The 12,773-nt window shown below is 41.5% G+C and overlaps 1 non-coding gene across 1 annotated transcript; it reads right to left on the reverse strand.

The window, feature by feature from the left end:
• Positions 1–4,619: 4,619 nt before the first annotated feature.
• On the reverse strand, positions 4,620–4,693 carry TRNAV-UAC (transfer RNA valine (anticodon UAC)). The gene has a single exon. It is a non-coding gene; the product is annotated as a tRNA-Val (tRNA).
• Positions 4,694–12,773: the final 8,080 nt, after the last annotated feature.

Consider the following 12,773-nt stretch of genomic DNA (forward strand, 5'->3'; position numbering starts at 1 on the left):
AAGAGACGGGAGATGGCGGCGAGGAAAGTAAAGTCGGAAGTCGGTTCGGATGGAAAATGATCCATCCGAAATTCCAATCTAAAAGAAAGTGCGACAATGCGGAGGTCGGGTCTACGACGGGAGAAGCGCGTAATACAGAGCACGCTCTACGGCAAATAAAGAAACGCGTGTTATGGCGAATAAAGAAGCACGCGCTACGGCGAGAAAAGAAGCATGCATTACAACCACACGAGGACCGAACAACGAGCACATATCGGAGGACCTACGTAGCGAACAACGGAAAGAAGTGCCGAAAGTCGAACCGGACAAGGCAGGTGAAAACGAAGAAAAGAAAGCAAATCCGGACGAAAAGAAAAGAAAAGAAACCGACCCGAAAGAGCACTGAATCGGTAAAAACCGATCAACCGAGTCCGGATCGACCGAATACAAATCGGAAAGGAAGCCGAACTAAACGAAAGACGATCCGACGAGACCGAATCGGAAGTAAGCTAATCCGACTAAACCGAAAATCCGAAAAGAAGTCGAGATTGATGAAGAAAAGAAAGAGGGCAAGAAAAGATACTACCGCGGATGACAAGGACCAAGCGGGCCATGCAAAAAGCGAACGAAGACTATGGTGGATCGGATGTCGACAATGGTTCGGGTGGAAAGAATGGGTCTACTCAAAATGGAGAGACAAAGTTGACATAGCGGGACAAACGGAGGATGAAGGAGGAGACTAACAAACACCAACAACTTCGGCACATACCGGAGGATGTGCGGGTTTGGAGGGGGTGAGTGTCGTAGTGTATTTTGTACACTACGTGAAAAACGTATATAGTATTAGATTCAATAAAAAATGAAGAAATAGAAGAAAATAGCAAAATAAATGGAACATGCATAGGGCAAGATTCGAACCTTGCACCTCCATGTTAATAATGTAATGTCTTACCATTACACTAACATTTCATTAGTGTTAAAGCATAGATGTCCCACATAGAAAGGTAAATTCACGCTAGGATAAACATTAGAAAAACGCATAACAAAAGAAAAAGCTACACATACACATCTAGCGTGCATGATAAAAAAACGCACAAGTTAGAAAAAGCATGATCACTTTAGATAAAGCATATAGTCTATCTATAGGAAAAGCATGGGGTCTATAGTTAGAGAAAAAGCATGGATTACTAAGACTTCTTCATCACTACATAAGGATGGGAAGCACAATGTAATTGTGTGTGAAAAATATTTGGAAACTAGATATGTTTCTAAAAAACACCAATTAATAAACTATACTCGTGGGATTCATGAGAATTCTATATCATTCTCTTTCAACCGAAGTTTATATTCTTATATTCATATTGATTAATCTAATACAATACACTCGTGGGATTCACGAGTTTGCTATAACTCTTTCTTACAACATATTTATATTCTTATTAGCCTTAAAACTCTCCTCTTCCTAGTCCAAAACCCCAGCGGTTCCCACCCGACTCACGAAACGATCCGGAGCCGAAAGGCACGACAACGCGGACAGACAGAAGATTGGATCATGCAACAAACTAAAGTAAAGTGAAGAGAACTAAAGTAAAGGCCATGTGGACGCAAGCAACTAAAGTTTGAGTGCATACAAAAAGTAAAGGTCATGTGGACAGTCACATGCAACTAAAAGAAAAAGCCATGCAACTAAAAATAGATGCAACTAAAAGAAAAAGCTAAGCAACTAAAAGTAGAGGCCATGCAACAAAAAGTGGAAAGGCTATGATCAAGGGAGAACTCCATATATATTCGATTTTTTTTCCTACACGAGGACTCACTCTCCATATGATCTTAATTTTTTTTCTTTTCTTTGAGCTCCCCTATCTTATCGAAGCCATATCTCTCAAGTAAAACCCGAATTTCCTTATGGAAGCCATATCTTACTCATAACTCTAAATTTCCATACGGAAGCTAATCAACTCATAAAACCATAATCTGTTATCAAAGCCAAAAACCCTAATTTTCTATAGAATTTATATCTTAATTTCCTCTAATCTATTACTCTAGCCATCTCCATTAGCAAACTTTTTGTAATCCCAATCTCGGGATTAATTGTAATCTTTCTTTCTACTTGTTTATGAAATTTGTTAATCTTTTTCATTTCGGTTAATTCTTAGTACATAAATACACGAATTTGATATCCTCTAGTCAAAGGCCCTGGGGTCTTGCCTCAACGTTCACATATCCTCGTCGTATTTTCGCGACAACGTTCAAAAAATTACACTATATAAAGTAATTATACGCTCAAATTTTTGGTAAATAGGGCTAGTTCGGGTCCATTTCTTCCATATTTGGTAAATAGGGCTTGTAGATTTGAGTGTATAATTACTTTATAAAGTGTAATTTTTTGGACATAGGGGTAGTTTGGTAAATTTGGAACTTCCAGGGGTATTCTGGTAAATAGACGAACTTCCAGGGGTATCCAAGTACTTTCCCCTTAATTAAAGGTCAAAGGATTAAAATTATGTTACAAAAAATGACCATCACGAGTTTTAATATAGCCCATGTGGTAGTGGCATTTAGTTGAAACATGTCAGAAGCAGATAACACTATTTCACGAACTATGTAGACGTTGATTTTCTGGCGTATATTGTATTTTTCTAAAGACGAATACCAAGTATTCTATTCATTCTATGTAGCTTCTTTTCCTGAACTATGTAGACGTTGATTTTCTGGCGTATATTGTATTTTTCTAAAGACGAATACCAAGTATTCTATTCATTCTATGTAGCTTCTTTTCCTGTTCATACCAATACTTGAACCGGAGACCTCTAGTGTATTAGACTAGCGTTATAACCAACTACACCATCTGGACATATTAAGAAAAATAAGCTTGGATCAATTAATAAAGGACTAAGCTCGATGGAAATTCCATATGTCAATTCGAAAAGAATAAGTAGGAAACATTATTGTTGTTGTAATCGACAATATTATGTGTCCAAAGCCGGATTCAAACCGGGGACCGCTAGTGTGTGAGACTAGCGGGATAGCCAAGTACACCATCTGGATCGATTTGCCATTACTAATTTAATAGTTTAACATGTATTTGTTAATTAGACCAAGCGATTGGAATGTAACACTAACATTGCAATAACGACAATGTAAGTTTTCCAAGTGGTAGTAAGATTTACCTTATAGAAGTCTTTCTGACTACATATGATTTCAATTCTAAAAGATAGCACCAATGTAAGCAAGAGATAAATAATTCTTTTCACTTCGAAATAATATATGTGCAGGACTTGCAGTTAGTTTAACATAATACTTGACTATATTGACATCAATACAATTAGCCAACCATAGATAGAACAATAGTTATAATTTTAGTTAGTCTAAATAACACTTCTCTTGTCCAAACGTAGACAGTAACCGGAGACTTCTAATGTCTTAGAGTAGCATGAAAATAAACTACACCATCTAAACATATCAACGATATATATTTGTCTATCTTAATTAATCTTGGTGCAATAACGATTGAAGAATGGAGTGTTCTTAGAGGAATTTCAACATATCATTTCTGCGTAAAAGTATAGTTCAAAACATATAAATAAACCTGGACTCAAACTGAAGACCTTTAGTCTGGAGGTCTAGGGTTATAACCATCTACACTATCTAAAAGAGATTGTGAACATCGCTCAATGTCATGCATTCTGATAAATTTGATACTCTCATTGAAACGATGTCACAACTACATGGCCATCATAAGTTTCAATGCATCCCATGTAGTTGTCGCATTTAGGTGAAAAAAGTCTCTAGAAAGAACCATCACTAATTGACAAAAGAAATCAGCACGTATATTTTCTTGGCTTAAGGTACACGCATGAATTCCACTTAGTTTCACTAAATATATTCTAGATACCAACTCTTCTAGTCATTCTATGTAACATTTTTATTGTCCAAACCCGGACTCGACCCGAAGATCTCTAATGTGTAAGACTAGCGTGATAACCAACTACATTATCTGGACCTAATGGTGAAGATCAATTTCATGGATTTAGATGAATTGGATACTTCACTGAACTGATGTCAAAACTACATGTTATTATGAGTTTCAATGCATCCCATGTGGTAGTAGCGTTTAGCTCAAACAAAACTCTAGAAAGAAACATATAGCCGTAATTGAAACAAGAAATGAACACGTCCATTTTCTTGGCTTAAGGTATGTGCATGAGATTCACTTAGTTCCACTAAATATATTCATATATATACTAATTCTTCTACTCATTCTATGTAACATTTTCTATGGTCCAAACCCGAAGTCGAACCGAAGACCTCTAGTGTGTAAGACTAGCGTGATAACCAACTAACTACATTATCTAGACCTAATTGTGAAGATCAATTTCATAGATATAAATGAATTGGATACTTTCACTGAACCGATGTCAAAACTACATGGCTATTACGAGTTGAGTTTCACTGTATCCCATGTGGTAGTGGCATTAAGCTCAAACAAGTCTCTAGAAAGAAACATAGAGCCGTAATTGACACAAGAAATGAACACGTCGATATTCTTATCTTAAGGTATGCGCATAAGATCCACTTAGTTCAACTAAATATATTCATATATACTAATTCTTCAACTCATTCTATGTAACAATTTTTGTTGTCCAAACACGGAGTCGAACCGAAGACCTCTAGTGTGTAAGACTAGTGTGATAACCAACTACACTATTTGGACATAGTTGTAAAATCCAATTTCATAGATTCAAAGGAATTTGTTACTTTGACGGATGTGATGTCACACCCACATGGACATCACGCGTTTCAACGTACCCCATGTGGTAATGTGATTTAGGTCAAACATGTCAGAAACAGATAGCACTATTTGACTCAAAAATGTAGATGTTTATTTTCTTGGTTATATTGTATTTTTCTCAAGAAGGATACCCATTATTCTACTCATTCAATGTAGCATCTTTTCTTGTCCAAACCGGACTTGAACCGGAGACCTCTGGTGTGTTAGACTTGCGTGATAACCAACTACATTATTTGGAAATATTGAGAATAACTAGCATGTTTTCTTGTCCAAACCCAAACTCGAACCGGACACCTCTAGTGTGTGAGACTAGCGTGATAACCAACTACACCATTGGACCGACTTGCCATTACTAGTTTAATAGTTTGACATGTATTTCTTAATTAGACCAAGTGATTGGCATGTAACACTGACATTGGCATAACAACAATGTAAGTTTTCCAAGTGGTAGTAAGATTTACCTTATAGAAGTCTTTCTGACGACTACATACGATTTAAATTATAAAAGATAGCACCAATGTAAGCAAGAGATGAAGAATTCTTTCTGCTTTGCATAATACATGTGCAAGACTTGTATTTAGTTTAACATAATACTTGACTATATCGACATCATTACAATCAGGCAACCATGCAAAGAATAATAGTTATAATTTTTGTTAGTCTAAATAGCACTTCTCTTGTCCAAACGTAGACTGTAACCGGAGACCTCTAATGTGTTAGAGTGCTACGGAAATCAACTACACCATCTAAACATATCAACGATATCTATTATTCTAGTGTGTGAGACTAGTGTGATAATCAACTCCACCCTCTGGACCCATTTGTCACGAAGCAAGGTTTCAAGAATAAGTCAAACTGAAAGCAAGAAGGATGGATAAAAGTAAAAGAACAAAATACAGTCTGAAACGAACACTCATAACTCATTCATTATACCATAATCATTTGTTATCAATAAATCTATGTTGTTTTGGATCGATATATCTTATTGATAGAGTGAAGACAGAAAGAAAAGATAAAGAATATATATAAATCTAAAACTACAAAGATCTATTGATCATGAAAGAAGGAAGATAGAAAGAAGATACAACTACAAGTATCTAATGATATAACCAACACTCCATAAATTGTAAAGAAATCACCACAAGAAAGAGACCCCTTACCACCTTACTTTTCTTGCTTTATATAAAGTTCTCTTCCACTAGATAAATTTCCCTTGCTTTCTTTTTTATTATTTTATTAGAGTTTTTCCATCCAATCCTATTCTTATCTATGACATAGCAATCTTCAAATTGTCATATCTCCCTGGTCCAAGCTCCAAATTTAGAGCTTTAAAATTATATGGATCGATTCGCAAGCTTTCTAACCCAAATTTGAACATGATATTTGTCTTCCAAAAGAATGAGTTATGAGCGTTTGTTGTAGACTGTGTTTTGGTGACCCCTTTTTTTCTTCTTTTACTTTTCTCCATCTTTCTTCCTTTTAGTTTGACTTATCCTTGAAACCTTGGTTCGTGATCTTGCTCTCCGGATATGAATACACCATAAATTATATTCTTGTAGACTTAAATACCTTGAATTCTAAAAACACTTTCACATTTAGCCCTCCCCCTTGCTTTTTGGTGAACCCTAAGCTACTAATAAAACCAAAAATTCTCCTTCGCCTTATTCATGGCTATAGACAAAGAAGGAGAGAATAAATAAAACAAATTATGTGAGTAAAACCCCAGCTAGTCACTAGGAAAAACATCACACTCCTAGACACACACCCACATACACATTGATAATTGCCACCGGCATCTTTCTCCTGGTCAGCACAAAGAAAGAGGTTACCACAATTACTATGTCTTTGTCAACTCTCAAAACACAAGTACGCATGTCAACATATGAATAAACCTTTTGAGCGAGCGAACCTTTCGCACAAACACCTTTAAAGCTTTGAGACTTGTTGGAGTTGTCACCTTTTGAATTACTTTGATCTTTGATTCCACGTGAATTCCTTCTTGGCACATGACATTCTCCACACTAGCTTGTTTTGTATGTTTGACCATTTCATCTATAATCTCATCTCGAAAAGGAAGCAAAAGTATATCTCGTTTGGTTGAATCATTCAAGGTTTGGAAGTTGATGTCTTTCTCCTTTGGAACCACAATAGTAGGTGAGACAAACTTCAAATCCTCTAACTTGATGTGGTGCATGATGCCTTCTACTCTTATTTGTGAATAGTCATTTATGAATAACTTTGGAAACTTAAGAAAAAGAGAAATAAACCTTAGATCCTCTTCTCCTTGGACATCGTTAGAAAGCGTCTTCTTTTTTCCCTTTCGGGTGATGATACTTTTCTCATCAATGACTTCTTCTTCCTCCTTAGATTTGTTCTCCCTATCCCACTAATGATTTGTTCTCCCTATCCCACGAATATTCATCAATTGTTACGCTTTCCTCTTCTTGCTTGCCATTGTCGATAGATGATTCCTTCTCCTTTATACATTTGATTAGTTGTGGTGAATCCTTTGACGGTGATAAGTTCATGATACTCCAATCATGCATTACAAGTAATTGTCTTGGCTCTTGATCAAATTGTTGTTGAAGAGTTGATGCCCACATAACTTTGTTGCTACTCAATGCAAATCCAAAACACAAATCTTGCACGAACAACTTCATACACTGCAACTTGGCACTTACCAATGCTTCCTTACATGCATTGATCTCAAAAAGCCAATCTCCAGCTATCACTTCCAAGTTACCTTGTTCAGGTGGCATTGGTAGCGCCCTGGTATTCAGCCTCAGTGCTCGACAAAGCTATTGTTGGCCGCTTCTTGCTGCTCCACGCAACAGCCGTGCTACAGAGAAAACATGTAACCAGAGGTGGATCGGTGATCTGATGCATCACCAGCCCAGTTCGCATCGTTATATCCGATTAGCTTCCCAGCTGTACCGTGTCGGTATAATAGTCCTCGATCATTCATGCCGCTAACATATCGGAGTATCCGATGTGTGCACTGAAGGTGCTCGACGGTCGACTTCTACATGAACTGGCTGATCACTCTGACCGAATAACTGAGGTCGGGTCGACTGATTGTCAGGTATATGAGGCTTCTGACAATTTGTCAGAACTATTTCTCATCGCAGGTCGGTTCGGAGTTGGGACAGAGCTTTTGGTTCTGGTCCAGGGGTGTGGAGACAGGTCGGCATTCCGTCATGTTGAACTTGTACAACATATTCAACACATAGTGTCATTGTGAGAGCAATATGCCGTCGTGGGTTTGGATCACCTCGATCCCAAGAAAATAATGAAGGTCCCCCAGGTTCTTCATTTCAAATGCATCCGACAGTTGGGACTTCACTCAGCCGATTTCAACGAGGCCGGATCCGGTGATGACTAAATCATCTACATAAAGTAAGATGCAAACCGGACCGTACGGACCTTGCCGGATGAAGAACAAGGAGTCGGATTTAGAGGTCACAAACCCCATCTTACACAACTGATGCGTCATCTTCGCATTCCAAGCTTGGGGGGTTTGTTTTAGACCATAAAGTGACTTCTTAAGCCGACACCGCCGACTTGTTCATCTCCGACTGAAAACCGGGGGGCTGGATCATATAGACCTGTTCTTCAACGTCACCTTGAACAAACGGATTCATCATGTCCATTTGGTGAAGATTCCATCCCCTTGCCGCAACAACTGCCAGTACCACGCGAACCGTCATCATCTTCGCTACCGGAGCGAAGGTCTCGTCGTAGTCGATTCCGTGGGTCTGTCCGTATCCCTTCACCACTAACCGGGCCTTGTACCGGTTAACTATTGTCGGGGTGGGGGGTGAAGCCTAGAATGGCTTACGATAGTGAGAGAGCTAGAGAGAAAGACAAATTGAAAATGACACAAAATGAGAGGGGAAAAATGTTTATTCGATTACACGCCCCATTAGGGGGTTTATATAGTACATAGTGTAATGGTTAATAATATGACTGTTACAAAAAGAAGACCGTTACATTCTTGTCACATGCACATAATTTTGCATGTGCTCACACATACTCATCCTCACATACTCGTTTACTTTACACATACACATCAACCACATCATTACACATACCCTTATGCTTCCCCGTATATTCTTACGGGTAACACATGGCATGCCAATGGGACAGTGCTATGCATGGTGAACCCACTCGCCATGGCAACTCTTCTCGACCGGAACTCTAATCGGTCTTCTCAACGGTCGGAAATCCCTCGACCGGATCACTGCTCTACGATTGATAACTTCGATCGGAGCTTTGCTTGACTCGAACCTTCTCGTTCGGTCAACACAAGTCATGATTGGATCATACACCAATCAACTAGTTCAATGTGGCATGGGTCTTGAAATCGTGTTGTGCATTTGTGTATTCTTCCTCTCATCATGTGAAGTGAGTTTTATATTTTTTACCCTTTGGTCTTTACAATTTTTACCCTCAAATTTTTTGAAATTTTATTTTTGGCCCTTGTGTTTTCGAAATTCTCTCTTCTACCCTTATGTTTCTGAAGTTTTCTCTTCATACCCCTCTTCTCTTCCTTCGTTTCCTTCGTTTCCTTCTTATGTCTTCGTCTTTTGCTTGGTTCTCACTTGGTCGTACTCTTGGTCGCGTATTTGGGCCGCACTCTCGACTCCACGTCTTGGCTGCGTGTCTCAGCTGTCTTTTCGACCACGCATCTCGGTCGTAGTCTCGACCATGCATCTCAACCGTGCTTCTCGGCTGTACTCTTGACCACGCGTCTCGGCTGTATTCTTGGCCACGCGTCTCGGTCGTGCTCTCGGCCACGCATCTCGGCGGTGCTCTCGGTCGCGCGTCTGTAGCGACATCAGTCATCTCCGTGCCTTTGTGCTGGGCCGAGTCTCTCGTGTCCCCGGCCATCTCCGTTCTCGGCCGTCGCCATCTCTTGGCTGTCGGTCGGCTGCTGAACCAGCCATTTGTTAGCCATTTCTTTGTATGGTCGCTATTTGTCATCATCTGTCCGGCCGACTCTATCGGTCGTCGGCTCGGCCGCTACTGTTAGGCGGGTTCTACCGCCATCGATCTTCGTTCATCCGCTCCGTCGGATGTCGAAGGACAGGCTCTTGGCTGATGCTTCTGTCTCAGTCGATTCTCAACCCAGTCGTCTGGCCAGCTCTGTCCGGCTGCCGCCGTCTGTCGGTTGTCAAACCGGCTCTTTCCTACGGTTGTCACTCACTTGGCCGTCTTTGTCCGGTTGGCCGTCGTCGTCCATCTGTCAGCCGGCCATGTCTGTTCGCAGGACAAATGTCGGACGTCGTCCGTCGCCGTTCGTTGATGGCCGATTGTCCATTCGGGCTCTGTCGGACCGTCTGTTGCCGTTTGTCGGCTTTGTCGGACGTCTGCCGTCTGTTTGGCTGTACTTCCACCGGCTGGCCGTGTCTCGGTTGGCTGTCCGATAGCCAGCTCTGTTCATTGGTTGTTTGGTTGGCCGTCGACTGTCTCTGTCATCCACCGATTGGTGTTTGTTCAGCGCCATCTACGGTCCTGAACCAGGAACGAAATAGCTTCGATTGGCCCCACTTGGGATTGAGCCACCACCATAACTTGGATCCAAATAACCACCATATCCAGTATTGGCAGCATCAGGGTGAGGAGATGGTGGTACTGGTGAACTAGGTCTCACCCCAATATTTGAGCCAGATGTAGAGTTCCCATAAGCGCTCATTGTAGATGGAGATACATTTCCACAAGGCACATTACTTCTAGAGCCATGTGATCCCTGGTTCGCATTGCTACTCATCCCACCATAGCTCTAATTTAGATTCTGACTCGAGCTCAGAGTTGCTATAGGAAAGCTTGGATGGAAGCGATGGAATGGGGAGTGATGATAGTTGTCATAGCTGTGAAGAGTCCTTGGGACAGAAAAACAGACATGCAGAGAGGAGGGGATGATGAATGTAGAGAGGGGCTGATGATGGTTGGAGATGCGATGGTAAAGGCATCACAAGCATATGCAAGGTCACCATCACGTTCCTCCCCCTCCTACTGTTGATTCTCTGTCATCCTGTGGGTGTGTCTGAGTATCTGTAAAACCGCCCACGAGTCACTACCTCCACCAAGGGCAAAGGGAATGAGGAAGGCAGGAGAGAGAGGGAGAAGGTTAGTTGTCTGCTTCCAAATCATTTTTCTCTGCGTCTGTTTCTGCGAGACCTCTATTGATAGCCTTTTCACCAAGGCCCAACTCTGGGCCACATCTTCTAGAATCCTTTTCTCCCAGAATCATATGCATCAATTTTTCTTCTCACCCATGGAAACTTCTGCTTCCCCTCTTAGTTTAGTTGCTTTAGCTGCAAGAAGACCGATAGTATTCTGTAGATCTTCCACCATAGAGCTGATGGATTGAAGACGATATTCAGCCATGGCTGTAGATTTCCTTTCAACTTCAATCCTCTCACTCTTCTATGATAGGATGTTCTCCATGTCTTCATCAAAAGTCTCTGATCTCATCAAAAACCTCTCATCGTATCATGTAGAGAGTCTTTCACCAAAAACATCTAATCAAAATGGCTCACTATACAATGAGTCCACACACAAGAACACACTCTCTAACACAGAGACTAATAGACATACAAAGATGGGGAGTGAGGGAGCGCTAGAATGACCTCTTCTCAAAGGAGGGTCGTCTGTTCAAGCGTGCCAAAAGTGTTGTCGGGGTGGGGGGTGAAGCCTAGAATGGCTCCCCTTATATTCTTACGGGTAACATTAACTGAACCGTCGGCATTGTACTTTTACCTTGTGAACCCATTTGCAACCTATCGGTTTACAGTGTCAAGGAGGGTGAACGAGGTCCCATGTGTTGTTGGCATCGATTGCCTGCATTTCTTCTTCAATAGAGGCACGCCAATTTGCGTCCTTTGCCGCTTCTACGTAGCTCTCCAGCTTACGCACTTCCGCCACATTGGTCATGTACACATAGTGATGCGCTATGTACTCATTGTACCCGTACCGCGTAACAGGGTTCTTCAGGCGGGAAGACCAGCGTAACTTGTCATCACCCGGTTTGGGGCCCTTCTTGGCTGGTTCAGATTTCATTCCTGAAGATCCGCCTTCATCCTTTCTAGAGTTGGATTCGCTCCGATCCGACTCAACATTGCCAGTTTCGTATTCCGGCATCTTCTTCTGCCCCTTGTCTTTGCGCGTGAACCGTCTCCTCGGTTCCTTGCGTGGGGAGAGCACGACAGAGTTTCCACTACTCGCCAGTTCTTCATCCGACTAGTCATCTCGACTCAGCCTCTCATTCGGTCCACTGAGCCGGAATGATGTCAGACTCTCTTCTAGAGTGCCAAAGTCTTCATTTTCTACTTGGAACTCTTCGGGCTCACTAGCCTCATCTTCCGGAATCAAGTCTTCGTCGGGAGTTGGAGTCGGTAAGGAGTACCTTGATGCCCTCTCATCAAACCCGACATCTCGGCTTGCTCAAACCTACTTAGTCCGGGGGTTATAGCACTTATACCCCTTCTGCTCATGCAAGTAGCTGACTAGGATGCATTTCTCCGACTTCGGATCTAGCTTCTTCCGCTTCTCATCCCGTACATGCACATATGCTATGCTACCGAATATCCGAAGGTGTCTCAAATTTGGCTTCCGCCCAAAATACAGCTCATGTGATGAAACCTTGTCTCCAATCCGGTTTTGGATGTACATAGCCATCCAGACCGCCTTAGCCAAGTAGAATTGGGGCATGCTCTTCTCCTCCAGTATTTCCCTTGCCGCGTCGACAATCGACCGGTTCTTCCTTTCGGCCACACCGTTTTGCTTCGGCGTGTATCTGCAGCTGAATTCTCTCCGAATTCCGTTCTGTTGCAGATAACTGTTGAATTGGCCGGTAAGTATTCTTTTCCACCATCCGACCGTAAGCATTTGTCCTTCCTCTTCGTTTCCCGTTCAACTAAGCTTTGAAAGTTCCGGAAACATTCGAAGACTTCGCTCTTCCTTTCGATGAGGTAGATCCACGTGTGCCGGCTATAGTCGT

Source organism: Azolla caroliniana, unplaced genomic scaffold, assembly GCF_043228905.1.
Source record: "Azolla caroliniana isolate FFs.n. ecotype wild unplaced genomic scaffold, voAzoCaro1.0.p SCAF_16, whole genome shotgun sequence".
Lineage (NCBI taxonomy): Eukaryota > Viridiplantae > Streptophyta > Polypodiopsida > Salviniales > Salviniaceae > Azolla > Azolla caroliniana.